Genomic DNA, 18,019 nt, shown 5'->3' with positions numbered 1-18,019 from the left:
ACTTATATTTTCTTTATTAATTGTCCAATAATTATAAATGTATAATGTTGCGTGAATCGCTTGCATGGGCACACTTATCTTATTTTCCTTACTTGTTTGATAATATCCGCAAAACTACTGAATACGAATCTACAAATATAAAGAAATTTATAGTCACAGTAAATGACAGAAATATTCATTAGTTGAAATATAGAAATAAAAACAAAAATGTTTTCTATCTTATTAAATATATCCAAATATACCAACGTAACTGTATACTTTACATTTATTAAATTATTTGATAATTTTTAATAAGACAAGACATAATGGTAACATTTTGTCGATGCAATGACATTTATATAGTACCATTAATTATTGAAAATATAAATAAAGGAATATATTTCAAAAGCAAGAATTTCCTGGAAAGGATTAATGAATTCCTGCATACATCGCCATAAACAATTTGGAAAGTGCCTTTTAATATACGTCATAACTTTGCTTACATATTCTTCCCGTACAGAACACAAAGTTCCGTGATCATCGATCCAAATTACCGATCGATTGATAAATATCCATTCGCTGTTCGCGAAAGCTCTTTCGAAAAGTATCGGTGAAATCGCCTGCAGGCAGGACCCGGTTTTTTTATCTTTTCCTTTCTCATTCCTGGAGCAATAAGAGAATTGTACTAAAAAAAATACGAACTACCATTGCGTAATTTTTTACAGTGACAAGAAATTTTCGATGCTTTAGTGAACTCAATTTTTTACCGGTTACATATGTATTTAATGTATTACACGTGATTGACTGATACGATAACAATAACTCATTGATATAGATGAATAACTATTAATTATAGTAATAGCGTAATTTTGTATTTTTCATTTAAAATTAATTTCATTTACGCAAGAGTTTCAAATGAAATATACTTTTAAGAATGAATAAACATTGTTATTTATTTATGTAATTTAACAATTTCCAAGCATGTACTATTTAATCAACGATATCGAATAATCTTATGAAATTTTACAGCAAATTTTTACTGTAAGAACAGTATATTCATTTTTGTATTTTTCATAAAATAACTAATAAAAAACTAATTAGATATTCCCTGCAATTTTTGTAACTTGAATACAGAATACAGAATACAGATTTTTACTGTTTATTTTCTGACATTTCATTAATGGCTATTGATAATTTAGTAGAATTTTAATTCTTGCACGATGAAGAACGTGTTATAAGAAAAGGATTACTTGAAACATAAATTATTTACTAAAACTTAATTAAAGGATTACTATATTTATAGTGTATTAATAATTGCATTATCAATTCCGTAAATACATAAATTATATTCAGAATAAAACATAAAATATAAATTGCATAGTGAAAGTGGATATTAAGTCGAAAAACGAAATTATTGGAAAGCTTGAGAAATTATGTGAATATAATGTACATACTTTCCACAGTTATATTCAACGTAATATTTATGTATTTTATGTTATTTATAATATGTCAATTTCAATATTTTCTTATATTTCTAAATTATACCAATTTACATATATAACGTATGTAATAATATGAATGTATGTATTTCTTTTTTTAACTTTCGAGGTTGAATTTCAAAAAAGACGAAGTTAACTTTACTTTCCTTATGCATAACTACTTTCCCGCTTATTTCAACGCCAACTTATTTTCATCACGCGACAATAATTCAATTGGCAATTGAAAGGTACATGAACTTCCTGAAAATAGGGGCTGAATGCAGCGGTATTCTTCGGAGACAGGTGATTGTTGTGCAGAACAGTCTTTATAAAGGCGTCTTATTCCGAGAATACCACTGTCATTTCATATATTTTATCTTACTCGCGTAAATAATGAATGCATAATACACACATGTAGGTTATCATCAAAAGTCATTTTAAAAATGTCTATACTTTCATGGTTCAGAGTTCTTTTTGTTGATTACGATCTAAATATCACTACAACAACTTTAACGAATTTAAACTAGTTATTTTAATTAGAATTTTTACTAAATTAAATACGTTAGAAATGCGCTCATACATATATCAGAACCTTGTATAACGCATCTTCGCATACGTTTTATTATTTTTATTAATTTCACAAGGAATATCAATAATTTAACTAATTTCGTTCAATGCACAAAAGTTTTGCGAAAATTGTACGACGTTCGCAAATATATTATATATTAAATAACAAAATGCAACAGAGTGAAACATCATACTATAGGAATAATTAGAGTGTTTCGTGAAGTATAACACAATCAAGCAGGGTAAGATTCTCCGTAAAAAAATAGATCGAAACAGAAATGGTCATTTACTTGAGTTGAAATATGTTTTCGAGTTTCAAATGTAGTCATCCTTTTAATTATTCGTTGATTTGAAAGGAAGTAGCAGTTGCTAGGTAACGTTATCTTCAAATGTTATTTCCAGTTTCGTACTTACTGACATCGAAGCTCTAAATCAACTGAACTTTTCTTGAACCGTATATTTAGTCATATTTCGATCGTTTACATAATATTTCTATTGAAATTATTATAGTTAACATTTCATGTACATACATGCATACGAGCATATATATACGTAACTAAGTAAGTACTTCCTTATTATCTTCCATTGGATATCCTCTTGAAACTAGATTACGCGAATACCAACGACTTTTATTAACGGTATTCTACTAATCTCATTAATTTGATTGAGTTAAACGAAAGTGACTTAAACAAAACAGATAAATAAATGGAATAAATAAAATGGAAGTTCGATACGCGAACAGCAATAGTAATCGGTTGTCGCGAAGCTGATTAAATTATTATTAAATCGTTTTTGTTTGCGGTCAGTTTGTGGAAGGTACGCGAAAGGGGGCGTTGCGCGAAATGAGTTACGTGTATGTCTTCGTCTATTTTGTTTTTCTGTAGCTTCTCTTAGTGCCGATTCCACCTCCAGCTCGTTTATTTTCACGAGGCAACAGTGTTTCAGTCGCTGAACGGAGGGTGCACGCACGCCGAGAAAATAAAAGGCAGCCGCCTCGGGAGCGCGTTTCACGATACACCGGCTCATCGTTGGAGAAAAGGATCAGCCACGCGGCGGGTCAGACAGAGACGAAGAACCCGGGTTCGGTGGGAACCCGAGAAGTTGCTGCCGCTCCCGCTCCCATCGTCGCTCTAGCGATGGCCACCGATCGCCCTCGAAACGTTTCAAACTCACCGCGTTCGTTCATTGTCTGACGTTCCAATGGATTCCATGATACTACTTGTTTGCGTTGCCTTGGCCTTCATTTTATTTCGCATTTTAGGCGAAATCTCGAATAAAAAGAAATTTTGTAGGAAATTTTCTATGTTACTTAAGGAATAGCAATTTGAAAAGTGTTTATGTTAGCAACAAATAACTGCTATTAAGAGCTAAATGGCGAATTAAAAGGTACTTTTCTCTCGATGATCCTTTGATATCTTTCTTGTCTTCTATCTTGTCTAATATAATTTTTCATGCTGCTGATGAAGTCATATTTGTAATGTTATACAAAATGCTTTAGAGTTGTTTCTCTTTCAGTGGGATTGTATAATTCTCTCATTGTTTCTATTGCAACTTTATGTCTGTACGATTTAGTAGCATTTGTTATTATTAAATTGTTCTCGAGATTATTCGATACTATCTAAATATATAAATCTAGTTATCTTACTTTCAATATTTCTGAAACTTAAGATTCTAAAATTAAAATAATCGAACGATCATAATAAAGATCTAATAAATCGAGGGAAGAACGTAAAATAAAAGAGGAAGTAATGGTTCTTTTTTTTTCTTCCACCTAACATTTCCTATTTCACTCATTGCGTCAAAACTTAAACGTTACTCAATAGCATCGATTTACCCTCGACTATACGCATGTAAATCTTTTAACGTCTGCCAATAAATACAATTCAAACTATGTAAATCGTTCTAGTACACACGTAGTCCATCACTGGCAGAGAACAACAGAGAAGACAACATGAATAGAATGCAGCCACGCAGTGTGAGTGCACGTTGCCTCGAGTAAGTACCTACTACAAGCGCTTGAGACTGAAAGAAGCAACTCGAGAAGGCGAGTAAATCTGACGGCGCCCGAGAGAAGAGAAGGAGAAGAGGAAGAGGAAGAAGATCAAGAAGAACAAGAAGAAGACAGGGAAGGAGAAGGAGAGCTAAGAAAATATAAAAGAAAATAAAGGAAGGGAAGAAGAGATGTTCTTTCTACGAGAGGGTGGAGATGAACCGAGATACTAATCGGTATTTCTTGATAGCAAGCGGAAGGGGGACAGAGAAAATTGGTGAGAACGAAAGTAGGAGGAAGTGAGATAAAATTTTAAGATAGCGAGCGTGGCGGTCGCGTGGCGAGTAAGCAACTGCGCATGCGCGTATACTATCGTCATGGTCAGTCGCGGTTTATCGCCCTTATCAACGGATTAATCGCATGCTAATTTCGTACGTTGTATAATCGAACAATTAATTTTTTGGAATACATTCGTATGTCGAATGCTCATTTTCCAAAACGAAACATGTAATTTTACTAGGAACTAAAATATTTCTCGCACAAAGTAACAAAAGATTTTTTTAAATCTAATAAATGAAATCTAATCTAGTGAATGAAATTTAAGAATAATACACCTAACGTTTCAAGAACTTATTAAAGAATATAAGGTGCAATATCAGGATCAAATTTAAAGAAAATTAATATGTATGTAAAATTTCACGTATATTGTTCCTGGAGTACCATTTATGTATTTTTGGAAACGTACATAATGATATAGAACAATTATTTTAAAGTATTCTTCCTGTAGGCAATATAGAACGCACGGTGATCGGAACACGAAACGATGTAAGAATCGATAAATTTATTTTAGCACCTCATTGATACTTCTAATTCATATTTCTAGTTAATAGCATCGCATCTATAAAATATTTCAACTTAATATTATTGTAGTTCTGATATTATTGCTATTTTTTGCTACACGTTTCTCGTATAATGCAGCAATTAAAACATATCCTTTTATACATGTTCGATTACGACATCAATTTATTTTACTACATTATTCTATATAAGATGAAATATTTCGCGATCGTTCCTTACCTTTTATCTCATATTATTTGCATCACAGAATTAACAAAGACTCTAAGCACAAACTAATCTTTTCAAAGGACCTTGGTTACGTGGCAAAAAAGTACTTGTCCACCTTTACACGTCTTTTTTACTTGGAAGAAAGTGCCGCGTGGAGGGTAAACGTCCCCGAATAATAAGGTCTATTGGAGAAACGTTTCGGCGGGACGATGCTCGCAAGAAAGACGAGTGAAACGAAAGGGCCTGGACGACCCAGAAGCGTAGCCGCTGAAGAGGGACAGTGGCACGCGCGTTACAGCATTCTCTGGGGGATTGCAAAAAAGTATCGAGGAAACGCTACCGTACTTGGCGGCAGGTTCGAAACGAGTCGCTTGCTCCTACTTGTAACGATTACAACGGTACCGAGAGTACTACGGCTCCTGTATATCGCCTTGTGGCTACATTGAAGCCACTGGAACGCGGTGAAAACGATGAAGAACCGGTATATACCATGTTCGGTAACTGTTACCACGCTGCATCGACAACTCGTCAGCCGCGCGCGCGCCTATGGGCCTTGAGAGTGCGCGCACGCTCGTGCGCTCCTTGAAACTCGAAGAAGTCGCGCAAAAAGCCTGCCCGAATTAAGTGTATGCACACGCGTACACACATACACTTATCGTTGAACAGGTGTTGCTCGGTGTCATCGAGCTTGACTTCACTCGATCGTGAAGAACATTATAGTCGTTCCGTGCATTACGAGCGTGCATCCATCGTGTGCACGATGAAGAATTAATTGTGTAAGGTGTCCGAAGAATGAAGAAAATTTCAAGATATGTTCTTACCAGCCAAGATTACTGACTTTCACGAGAACCTGCTGAAATACGGAAATTACATCGAACTGCGTATAATGGTATCCGCTTCTTAACAGTTAGTAAAAAAAAAAGAAAAAAAATGAAAGGGGAGAATCGTTCGAAGCACGAAGAGCGTTGCTTTCGATTCGTCGTGGCGGCACGATTGGTACAGAACCGACTTTTAATTTTCGACTGACGCTTACGATGCACTGAATATTTCAAAAGGCTCGTTATGGAATCGCTGGGTAGTAGAGCGGAGGTATTGTTTATTCTCGCAATGCATACGCTCGTGCACACGTATAACCACGAAAAAGGGAGCTACAGGTTTTTGACGGTTTGTTCTGGTCAGACCCAAAATGATCGGGAGCGCTGGCTTCGGTTTGTAGGTTCGTGTGCCACGGGGCCAGTAGGCTCCTTTACGTGGAAAGTATGCGTGCACTCATGAACACGCGCACGTTCCGACCATACCCACAGGCTCTCGTGTGAGTTTACACGTTAATCCACTCGCACAAATTGCATGCACAAACCGTCGGTTAGATCTTGCAATGTTATCTGACTCGTATTCGGCAAATTCACTGTGTTCCTTCGAGGAACGTTTCGAACGATATTATCTCACCTCTCTATTCTTCGTCTTTTATATATATCGACCACCGAGGACGCTCATCGGATGTCAATTTGAATTTCTAATTTCGTTCTTGCCAGCAGATAACTGAATATCTTTTTGGTGTCGTCTTGTTTAAACATGTATTCCTTAATTGCCAGTTATATGGAACTTTTATACGACTTGGTGCGAACGTAGTAATTAATTCTCTTAATCTTAATCGTTGGTTTGGGGAGGTCAATTTCATATTCTATTCGTCTATTTTACATGCACGTATATGACATTATATACATGGCGCTGTGAGTGTTAATAATGTAGCATTTGATTGCTTAAAGAAATTATGTGCTTGGAAACGCTAATATAAAAAATACAAATTATATTGTTACTGTATAATATGTTTGTATTTTATGCCTGACAATAAATACAGTAGTTCATATATTTAAATGAAGATAAAATTCAGGACTTCTAATTAATTTAGTGTCAGTATATAGATGTGGACCATTTTTTCCTCACATTTCAAAATGTAAGATACTGATTGGTAAATTATTAAAAATCGTACCTGTAATAACTTGTCAGCTGTATAGGTTTACATTAACTACTGTATTTATGTAAATTTCACTGCAAATCACGATTCTAGCAATATTATATATATTCAATTTTTATTTGATAAATCTACTTACCTAGAATTGTTAAAAAGTCTAACTACCCCTGTATTCATATTCGTCGATCATTAACTAATTTTCAAATAAAAATATTATTATCGCTAATTATAAATATTATTATTTAATTATTTTGTAATGAGAATAACGCAAATATTCGTATTTCTCACAAAAGATACATTAAAGTACCTGTTGACTTTATTATTACAATTTCTTGTTTAGTGCGAAATACGTTATGAAGCAGAGAATGTATAATTATTTCGAATCGAAAGTATTCATATTTCAATTAATCCTCCACAAAGTATAGTTTCTTTTCCTTTCGATGCATCGAATTTTTCACCTAACTGAAATACCTATACGGTTCTTTGGATTCCAGAAACTAAACGACACAGAAAGAATAATCATGTTTCGCCAAGGTAAAAAAGTAGATAGCTAAACAGGCAGAAATGGACGGGATTAGATAAGTAATTGACAAATCGCTTCCTGTCGAAATTACCGAGGACGTCCAGTCACCCATTAATTGGTCCTCCAGTAATTATGATACGTCGCGTATCGCACCCGGCTCGGCACGGCGCGTCGCACGCGCGTGTGCGTGCACGCGTGTATGCAGGCGCGGACGATCCTACACGCGAGGACTCGATTAAAAAAAGCTGCCCCGTGCCCTTCTAGCAGCGGGACCACCTTGAGCATTCTCTCTCTCTTATATTAATAATTACGCCGCCGAAACCTGTCCGGTATATACTCGCGCAGAGTACGCCGGGAGGAGCAACAGGCTGCTCGTCCAGGTACTCGTAATTGTCGGAGCCTCTCTTTGGATCCACTCGCTGAATACCACACAAATATACTACGGCTTTACACACGGAATTCGCTTCTCTCCCTCGTTCCAACTGAAAATCGAGCACGTGCTTTTTATGACAACGAACGTGGCACCAGTGGCGTAGAATGAATATTCTGGATTGATTAAAAACAATAATTGTAATTTCTCAATAATGATCGGACCTTTGTAGATCTCAACTATAATCAAGAAATAATTTAGAACGATTAGGTGGTTGGTTAATTTAAAACGGCGATTTAGAATTGGCTACATTACATTTACACGTGCACATCTAATTTTTAAATCTAACTCAACAACTTGTGATATTTGCAATTGTCAAATTAACGTTAAATACATTTTTTTGGATTGGCTTAAATATAAAGAGTCTCGTTCTAAATTTCAGATCAAAGAACCTCTACTAAAAAAAGATATGACGTTATATAACAAAATCTGATCCTCATAATATTTTCAATCCTCACTATTATCGTTAACACGTACATATGCGCAGTTGATACTATATAAAAAAAAAAGATAACTGCAGTTGTTTCTTTTTTAGCATTATGTTTACGAATAAACTTTTACAAAGAACCTTTATATTTAGGCAAAACATGAGAGATATTTATAAAATTGGTTTTTCTGGCTGTTAAATTATTTGTTTCTCAAATTCTATAGTTTCTTTAATTTTGTGAATGAAAAAGCTACATAACTTTATGTTTTACAGTTTTAGAGATAACATTTTTCTTTGGTTACGACAACAATTGATTAAAAATGTGAAACTCTCACAAAGTACACGAATTTTATTTGTCTGTTTAATCTTTTATTTTCTTTTTAAATATTTGAATCTTGTACTGAATGTTGTCCTATGATATTCGCTGATGGACTATAAAATTTAAATGAAAATGTGTTTGTTGAAATATGAATTTTCTCATATTCTGATATTATGATGTTGGCACAAATCTGCAAGCTAAATTATGAAATACATACTAAAGACACATTGAAAGTTTTTTTAAAGACGAGATATCATGATCATGATTTATGACGGACATCGAAGCGTTTTATCCTTCAATACATGTGAATGTATTTACAATGTAATTGGAAATAAAAGAAATATACATGTTACTTAATATCGTGATTTCATTTCAGAAGTTACAAAGAATTACAATTATAGTTTTAATTTTTACAAAGCCTTGTGAACTCTAAAAATGATATTTGCGACAATAAATATAGGTAATGATACAATTTTATCGATTTAAATAATGACATCGAAAACTGCCACCTTTGATTCAAACTTCAGATCACAATATTTTAACAGATGCTAATTTTATCATTTATACTTTCACAATTGGTAGGAACAGTATCGTAAATCGATAGTCCGAAGTAGAGTGACTAAGTGCTGTTGCATTCGAGTTTAATTGCTGGGATGATGAGTTTTATCACCGATGGGATGACTGGAGTATTTTGAATAATACAGATATCCTTTCTCGATTAGGAATATCTGACTATTCATAAATATTAACTCGCTGTTCTATTCTTGTCTTTCACGCTACATTAAGCTGTTTGCATAACTTTTTTCGTTCAATATTGCTATTAGTAGAGTCTGACATAGTAGCCAAGATTGATGATTAGGGTTATGTAAATTATAACTATAAAATACGGTATATCTAAAATAAGTCTCACATCTTTTTCGAAACTAATACAATAACATATAAAATAAATAAAATAACGAAATACTTTTACCATTAAAGAATTATTTGAAAATTATGTATCTATACTGTCGGTCATAAGTATTGAGATATATTCGTAGCTTTTATTGGAAAATTTCAATTTTGGAATATTTCAATCTTTCTTTTGAATGTTTAGCAAAACACGATTTGCTTGAATTTGTTCAAACTGATCTGCTTGATATTTAACAATTAGACATTAACATTAAGAAAAATTTCTACGTATATTTTTCATTTCTATACAAATTTCATTATATATTTTATATCAGATGCGATATTATCGATGAGGAACTATTGCTTGTTATTTATAATTTCTTATTGTTTGGTCCTTCTGGTTAAAAGATACTTCGATATACAACGCTATAGCAGCTTGATTTTCAGCATTCACTGATAATAACGACGGTAAGTCGATTTAATAAAACACAATCAGGTCTAAGTATTGTGTTTGGAAGAATCGCAGGAAGGGAAGAATGGAAACACGAGCGCAAAAATCACGATACGGAACCACCAGGTTTCCGATAAATCTTGATGTCATTGTGAGAAGGAGGGCGTGATTTCGGCAAAGTGGCTGTAGCATCGACAGCAAGAATAGCTCGAATCGCAGCAGTATTCTGCGTGATTTCAATAGAATACCGCAGAGAAGCCCGTCTCCACGGTCCATAATTCCGCGGCTCGAGCCATCTCCCCCATTTTTCCACCGCAAACTCGGCTTCCTTTATTTTTCACGGTTTCTCCGACACTCTTTCCCCCTCCGATGCGCTCCGTATCTCTGAGGGGGGTGACAAAGAGTCGCTGTCGAAGGAAGAGAATGAAGCAGTGAATGGTAGCGGTCAATGCCGAGGCGTGAGACCCCAGGACACCGTGGATTGTCCTCGAGAGAAAACGACAGAGAGGTGAATGGGAAAGAATGGGCTCCAAACGAGGCAAAGTTAGTCGACCTAAGGGTACCTGTGGAAGGGAACGGAGAGATTCCCGAGGAAAAATGGACGGGGATGAGGTCGAGACGTCGCGTCGCCGTAAAAATGTTCCTCGCTTGGAAATTGCGCCGCCTCCCCTTCTTCTACCACTACTGTGATAATATTTTCCTAGGAGCCTATGAAAACTCGATACGTTCGTATGGATTCTGGGGATTCGTCCTGTGATCTCGTTTTCCTTGCTGCGTATCCCGAGCATTTTTAGATTCTTTCATCGGCGGATTAACTGTTACGATGACCCGACCCTCGTGAGCCTCGATCATACTCCCTTTCCTCTCGTGCGTCGATCATGCGTCGAAGTATGCAGCCCCTCTCTTAAGGTAATTTCGTAAAAATAAATATTTTCAGGAGCTAATTCTATTAGCTCTATTCAGAAGCATCGGTCGGGTCTTGCCTATATTTGAACAAAGAATCACTTGAACTTTCTTTGATAATCGAATAAGAGATTGGCATTGTAGAATTTGTAGAACGAGAAAATCTTTCGATCTTTGTGACGGAGTAAAGAAAGAATACGAATTTTAGATTTTTGGTAGTATTATGTCATGAAAATGATCGTTGATAACCAGCCTGCGGATTTTTATATATGTAGCGCCACATGAGTCATCGGACTGTGCCTTAGAGTGTCAACGCTGTTTTGATTTATGAAGTTCAAGAATAAACGAACTCCGTACAAAAACATTATCGCCGTTATGAATAATCGTCAACCAGAATCACATTTGAACTTTTTGTAAGTCCACTAGTCGATATAAATAGACGAACATTCTCTTTAGGAAGGAGAGTCTTTAGAGCAGCATAGCGAGTCAGTATAGCGATCATCATAGCGAATTATTATAGCGAGTTATACGGTAGAGTTGAGTGAGCGACAGTTACGACTGACATATACTATCTCTGTACTTATATTTAAAGTGATTTTAATATACACTGACTATTACATTTTTACTCGTCTCTTTAATAAACTAACACGTTAATACCATCTCATATATTTGTGGGAATATTAAATTAAACCTGCAAAAATGTACCTGAAAAATCCACGTAATATGCAGAAATATAAAAAATGTTCAAGGTGTGATATATGTTGTAAGATTTAATGAGTAAAACAAACCTTTATATAAGTTCCACTTTTTTAGTTACGTTAATAAAAATATGAAATTGTATAAAAATATGTAGTCTGTCGATGACACATTTTCATAGACACAGGTATATGCGTATACTTAATAATTGGATAGTTTTTTAATTAAGAGAACCGTTAAAGAATTAAATTTCACGCATATATCCTCTAAGAATGAACGAGTAACGATGTGATGTTCTTGATATCGCTATTGATCGCGAAAATCCTGCTGATGTTCCAACACATTAAGCAGACCATAAACGTTAGAAAAAAATAAGAAAAGATGAGGATGTAAAATGTATAAGAAATCGATAAAAGATGGGTAGATTCGACTTTGCTGCAGTATGAAGTATATCTTTTTAATTCTTGCAGGCAGATTAGTAGGCTTTGTTGCTTTCTTTTAATTCGCACAGCCTTTTCAAGACCCCTCCTAAACTTCCATGCCGACGTGTATATTTAGGCTGGTATTAGGTCTTGCCAACTTCTATACGGTTGCTTATTAACGCCACTTGAATATATTGCTTTCGTAATGCAACTAACAACTGGAGCCTCTGCGTTTACCATGGGCTATCTTTTTCTCCTGGTACCTTTAATGGTTTCAGAAGCATGACTAATTTCTTCATGCTATACAGGATTGATAGGATAATTATTATGGTTCCGGTTGCTAATGTTGATCTTTTTCGCAAGAATTTCTTATATACTTGTAGGTAGTTGAGGAATCGTAGTTGCAATTTTATCAGATCCGATATTAGATTACCTTTATAGGTTTCCATATTTTCCATATTTATGATCTTTAACAATCCAAAACAGATATCGTTGTTAAAATTTAAAATAAAATAACACGTATAAAATTACAATCTATATAGAGCTTTCTAAAAAGTTCAAAAAGAATATGCATATTTATAATTTTGTACATGTCGAGTTACTTTTTATAAAATAAGCAGGTTCCAGTAGAAATTTTATTAATACATTATGGAAATTATTCATCTATGAAAAGATATAATAAATGATTCTTGATATAAGAAAGGTATAAAAATAATTCCTGTAAAAAGTAGCTTTCCTGTATTTAAAAAATACAGAAAATTATATTGGAAAATAATTTATTAGTGAAAGTTCCCTATAAATACTAAAATATAATTTATTATTATAATGATCTGTGCGTTGACTTATGAAATGAAACATTTATAATTTCATGAATCAATTAGATACAGTTCTTCTGCTGTGTAACTACAGGTGTCATATATGATAAATATTTTATTTTTGAAATGTATTTGAACAGAAATTAAAAATGCTATAATTCCATATATATAATGCTTTAATTTATCTTACTCTTTATTTTATTCGTTTATATATATTCAATTACTGAAGAGTTTAATTAAAATATTAATAACGAGCTGTCAATAACTTTCACGAAATACTTAAGGTCTTACATAGTTTAAAAACAAGTTGGTGAAATATAGACAGTAACCATAGTTAATAAATGCAAAATTACATTTATCCATAACAATAATTTCAAATATAAAAGTGACACTGATAAAGCTTTCTTTGTGATCGTTTTGCGACTTCAAATCGTTCTTCTTTAACTTGTAAATGCCGACCACAGGGCAAAACGGAACATTGCGTCACATGAGTACAATCGAGCTCCAGTCAAGCTGAATCGCGTTGTAATCGTAAAAGACGGCTAGCTAGGCAAATATTTATAGTCACTTCCTGCCTTGGAAGTTTCTCACAGGCGTGGGATTCCGGCATATAGACGTAGGAAAATGATCTTGAAAGATCAACGCACGGTAAATCGTTTTTACCGTGGAAGACCTATGAAAAAAGCGAAATTTGATCAGCATCATAAGCTTCATCCTGTAACTCTAAAACAAATGAAATATTTATTAAAAAAATTTATATCTGATTTTATTCATGAATCTTTATGTCCCAATCTCGCTCTTGTTTCAACAAATGACAAGATCTTAATATTTAAAAAAAGCCTTCAGTATAGGATTGAAGAGAGAAATCTTGCATATTAACAACGATTCTTTTCTATATTTTTTGAACTCAAGAAATTGTATTAAAGTAGTAAAACACGAGTCAAAAATAACACGATAATAACGCAATAAGAACGCAGCAATAAAAAGAGATTGTTCATAGTTCGGGTAAATATATTACATCCGTTGAATAATTAAAACATCGGATTGAATATGGTTTTTGTCTCCTAAACTGAATGTGTATTCTTGGGAAGAAACTTGGTCGGAACGCAGAAATGCCAATATGAGGTTGCTCAAATAGAAGAAAGATAAAAAGATAATTAAATACAAAAATGAAATAAAAAATAAGAATAATTGAATAGAGACAAGAAAGATAGAAAGCAAGATATGTGATATACCAATATAATGGATTTGAGTGAATTATTTATATGCGATAATAGATGCTATTTTACCTGTATCTGACTGTAAAATGAAAGTACATTGCAAATAAAGTGAGTTCGAAAACTAGCGAAACCTTAATATTTTTTCCCAAGAAGACGATTGAGTCGCGATACATGGTTTCTATGAGACTTTTTAACCCTACGATGAATCTCATACGATGATCAATAAAAAAAATTTGACCTCCAATTTTAACGTCAAGGCCAATTTTGCGCCTACATTTTTTGCAAATCTTCACCGATTCAGAGCTGTAAAATAACGATATAGTGATTGCGACAAATCATTTTCGAACATCCTGTACATTGCTATCATAAGTATGAAGTACTTATCTACCTCTAATTAAAAGAATTCACCGAGTATCAACATTCAGACAATCAAATATAATGTAACATAATATAATGGTGTATAAAACACCACTTAAGAGTTTTATCGTTACAACATCACAAATCGTTAAAAAGATAAGATTCCTTATTTTAATTGTTTATTTCCTGGTTCCGAAAGTTACGATTCTTTTCACTCGAAGCCTTTTTTATTTTTTTCTGGTTGTTTAATATATCCAGTTTTTGCGACCTCCCAGGAAGATACCCAGGTGGTCCGTATGTCTCGAGGTTGACTTTCTTCCATCCGGTACAGTGATATGCCGGTTTCATATCGGCAAAAATGATAATCGAGATCGAGCGGCCGATAGAACGAGAAAAGGTAAGATGAAAAACGTTATTTTCAACGGAGTTAGACTTTCCTCCTTTTATTTTCTTTTGTTCTTTCTTTTTTATACGGACCTCGAATATAACGATTAGGAAGCAATTAACGCCTCAATCGATTGTAGATCGTTAAATTGGACCCCCTGCGGTCACTACCTATATTCCACCGGAGATCCTATTGTTTTCCTTGAATTGCTTTCTCACGATCGAAGGTAAACGAATCTCGTTAATAATTCTGACATATTTGTGTGGAAGAAATATGAATTGCCCAGGAACCGTTTAAAAAATAATTTCCAGGGTTAACATAGTATACATCGTTTGTTTTCTAAACGACGTTAGCTTACTTTTTTATCGTTTCTTATTGCTTATATCATAGCTTTCTTTTTTCTTTTTGGATTGAAATACCTATATTATAAAAATAAGAGATTAGTAACGTTTAGGAATACTATGTATGGTTTGGTTATAAATAAGTTATGTTATAACTTCACGAATCCTTTAAGACTAGATTTACATAATTAGAATAATGCCTATTGAATTACTGCTTTGCATTAGATTATAGTGTTATTATACGTATGTGTACGTGAGCAACTATAAAGTAAAATTATATTCAGCGTAATGTTTATTATCGAAATAAAACTGTTGCACGATGATAGACCTATTTGAAACCAGTTTATGTTACACTTGAGTTTGCCAACTAATAGTAAAAGGAAGGTTTAAAAGGAATGACAAGAATGAACGTTTTGAGCGAGATTATTCTATCTTTCCTATCATTACATCAAAAATAAACTAGGCGTATAATGGAACTAAATTTAACATTTCTTATAAACATCACTTTTAGCAAAGTTCTGCATATTTATAAGCGTTGGAATTGTTCGACATTAATCCTCATCAAATTTCTCATTAAAATTTATATTACACCATAATAACGATTTTAATTCTAATCGTACGGAGAAAAACACCCCATTAATCACAAATTTTTATCATATTTGTTGTCTTTTACTATTTATTGACTTTTATGCGTTTAATTTTTGTAATAATTTCACATGCCATTCTTGACCCTGGAAATTGCATGCAAAGTAAACACTTCTCTTTAGAATCTCAATCGATATTAACATTAATACGTTTCCATAATGCTATCTTCAATGCTGAGAATCTCATACTTCTTAAAATTATGGAAATTTCTAAAAATATGTAATATGCATATATATTTATGCCAAAACGTATCTATGCATACACCGAATCTCATAAAGAACGCATTAGAAATCTACTTTGAATCTATTCCTTTACTACAACAAATGTCTATCAATGGTTTTGCTCAAACTTTTTGAGATACGATCGGTTATATCTAAGCAAGTAAAGTCATATGAATAAAGTGACAAAATTATTAGAATAATTAAAATACATTGGTAATATTTTGTGTTAAATTTATGTCACTGCATTCATTAAACAAAAATTTGTGAGATTTTTTATGTTAAACATTTAACGAAGCAAAGCTTTAAACAGGTGTTTCAGGCAATTAGAATGTAAGTAATAAAAGATTTTTTGAAAAAAAAAATATTATCGACATCAAAAAGCGCAAAAAATTATGGAACAATATTTATTTTATTTATATTTTATTTAGACACACATACATACATAGATCACCCACTTACTTATTAAATGGCGTACTAAATATATTGCAACTTTTTCAGTGGCGGCGCAAAATCTCGTAAAATGCTTGTAATACAGAAAAAAATTTCAACGAATTCATATTTCATTGCATTTAATTGCAATATATTATAACAAAATTACCAATAACATGACTTAATAGTGACCAAATTGAAAAACGCCGCTTGTATCCGTGCGGATACAAATTGCACTCAATGTATTTAATAAGGCGGTAACTTATTTCCATCTATTTATTATTTATGTCAATTCTTAGTTCTTATTAGTGAATAAAAAATTGTATGGGCTGTCCAATCCCTCATGCGAATAAGGAATAAACCAGTTATACTCCGTTACCGATACTATAGGTAAGAATAAGATAGAGAAGGATATTTCTATAATTAATAGTGTATCACATATCATTTCGCAATGAAAGTAGATTTATGCTCGAAAACGAATTCGCAGAACAATGTTTTCTGCGACGGAAATACGAGTTGAAGTTTGAGAAACGCAATTTTAAAGCGTTGGCCAAAGCTGCTGCCTTGAAATCACCTCAATATCAATCCAAAAATTGCAGAGCAATCATTGAACACACGTAAATAAAATTGATGAACAACAAATTCCTTGCAATAATGATTGTTAACAATGAACAAATAGGGGAAATTTTGCAAGCATAACCGATCGGTGACTTACTATCTCTAGAAAATGCAAAGGGTTCCGTACTGATAGCTCAATCCAAACTTGACTAGTCGATGAACGTACATAAAAATTGGATTTTTGCAAAAAAGACAGTTTATAAAAAACAAATGCAAAGAATTTGTAGTTGGGTCAGCGGGAGAATACACTCTACGAGACGCGAAAAGGAATTATCTTGATTGGTCAAGCCATAAAATTATTAGCTTTTTGAAAAAAAAAATAGTTTTGGATGACCAAAAAATTTTTCTAATGTCAAGAAACAAGAGAAAGATATACATGTTGAATTCAGATACTTTTGTTTTTTTCCGAAGTCAATATAAAAAATATTAAGCTGAAACGCCAAATTCTTAAAGTTCGAATTTGAATCGAATGTTTGTCTTCAAAATAATAATATTCATTTCTACAGGAACGTGCAAAATATTCTCGTGGAATAATTACAAATTTCCAATGATTCATTTCACAGCACAACAAACGATGACATTTTATTTGTTATTGTATGGATAGCGTACAAGAACCGATACCTACACATGATTACTTAGAAAAACTGTATTATAATGGAGTCTTGTTTCTGTTGTTGTGCATTGAACTAGACTAGAACGAGATCTGTCTAAAGGAGAATTTAACGAGCCCAGGTAATGCGACGCATAAGATGGTTTTCCGCAACAAAAGTCTAGGTTACAGAGAAAAAAGAAAGAGGAAAAAGAGAAGGAAGACAGAACATTCATGCCGTGTCCCCACTCTACTGACGGTACTAGCAATGAAATGAAAGGGAAGCCAT

This window comes from Bombus flavifrons, chromosome 5 (assembly GCF_040668555.2).
Source record: "Bombus flavifrons isolate JBK064 chromosome 5, iyBomFlav1_principal, whole genome shotgun sequence".
Classification (NCBI taxonomy): Eukaryota; Metazoa; Arthropoda; class Insecta; order Hymenoptera; family Apidae; genus Bombus; species Bombus flavifrons.
The sequence above is the reverse complement of the archived record's forward strand: the minus strand, read 5'-3'. Positions refer to the sequence as shown.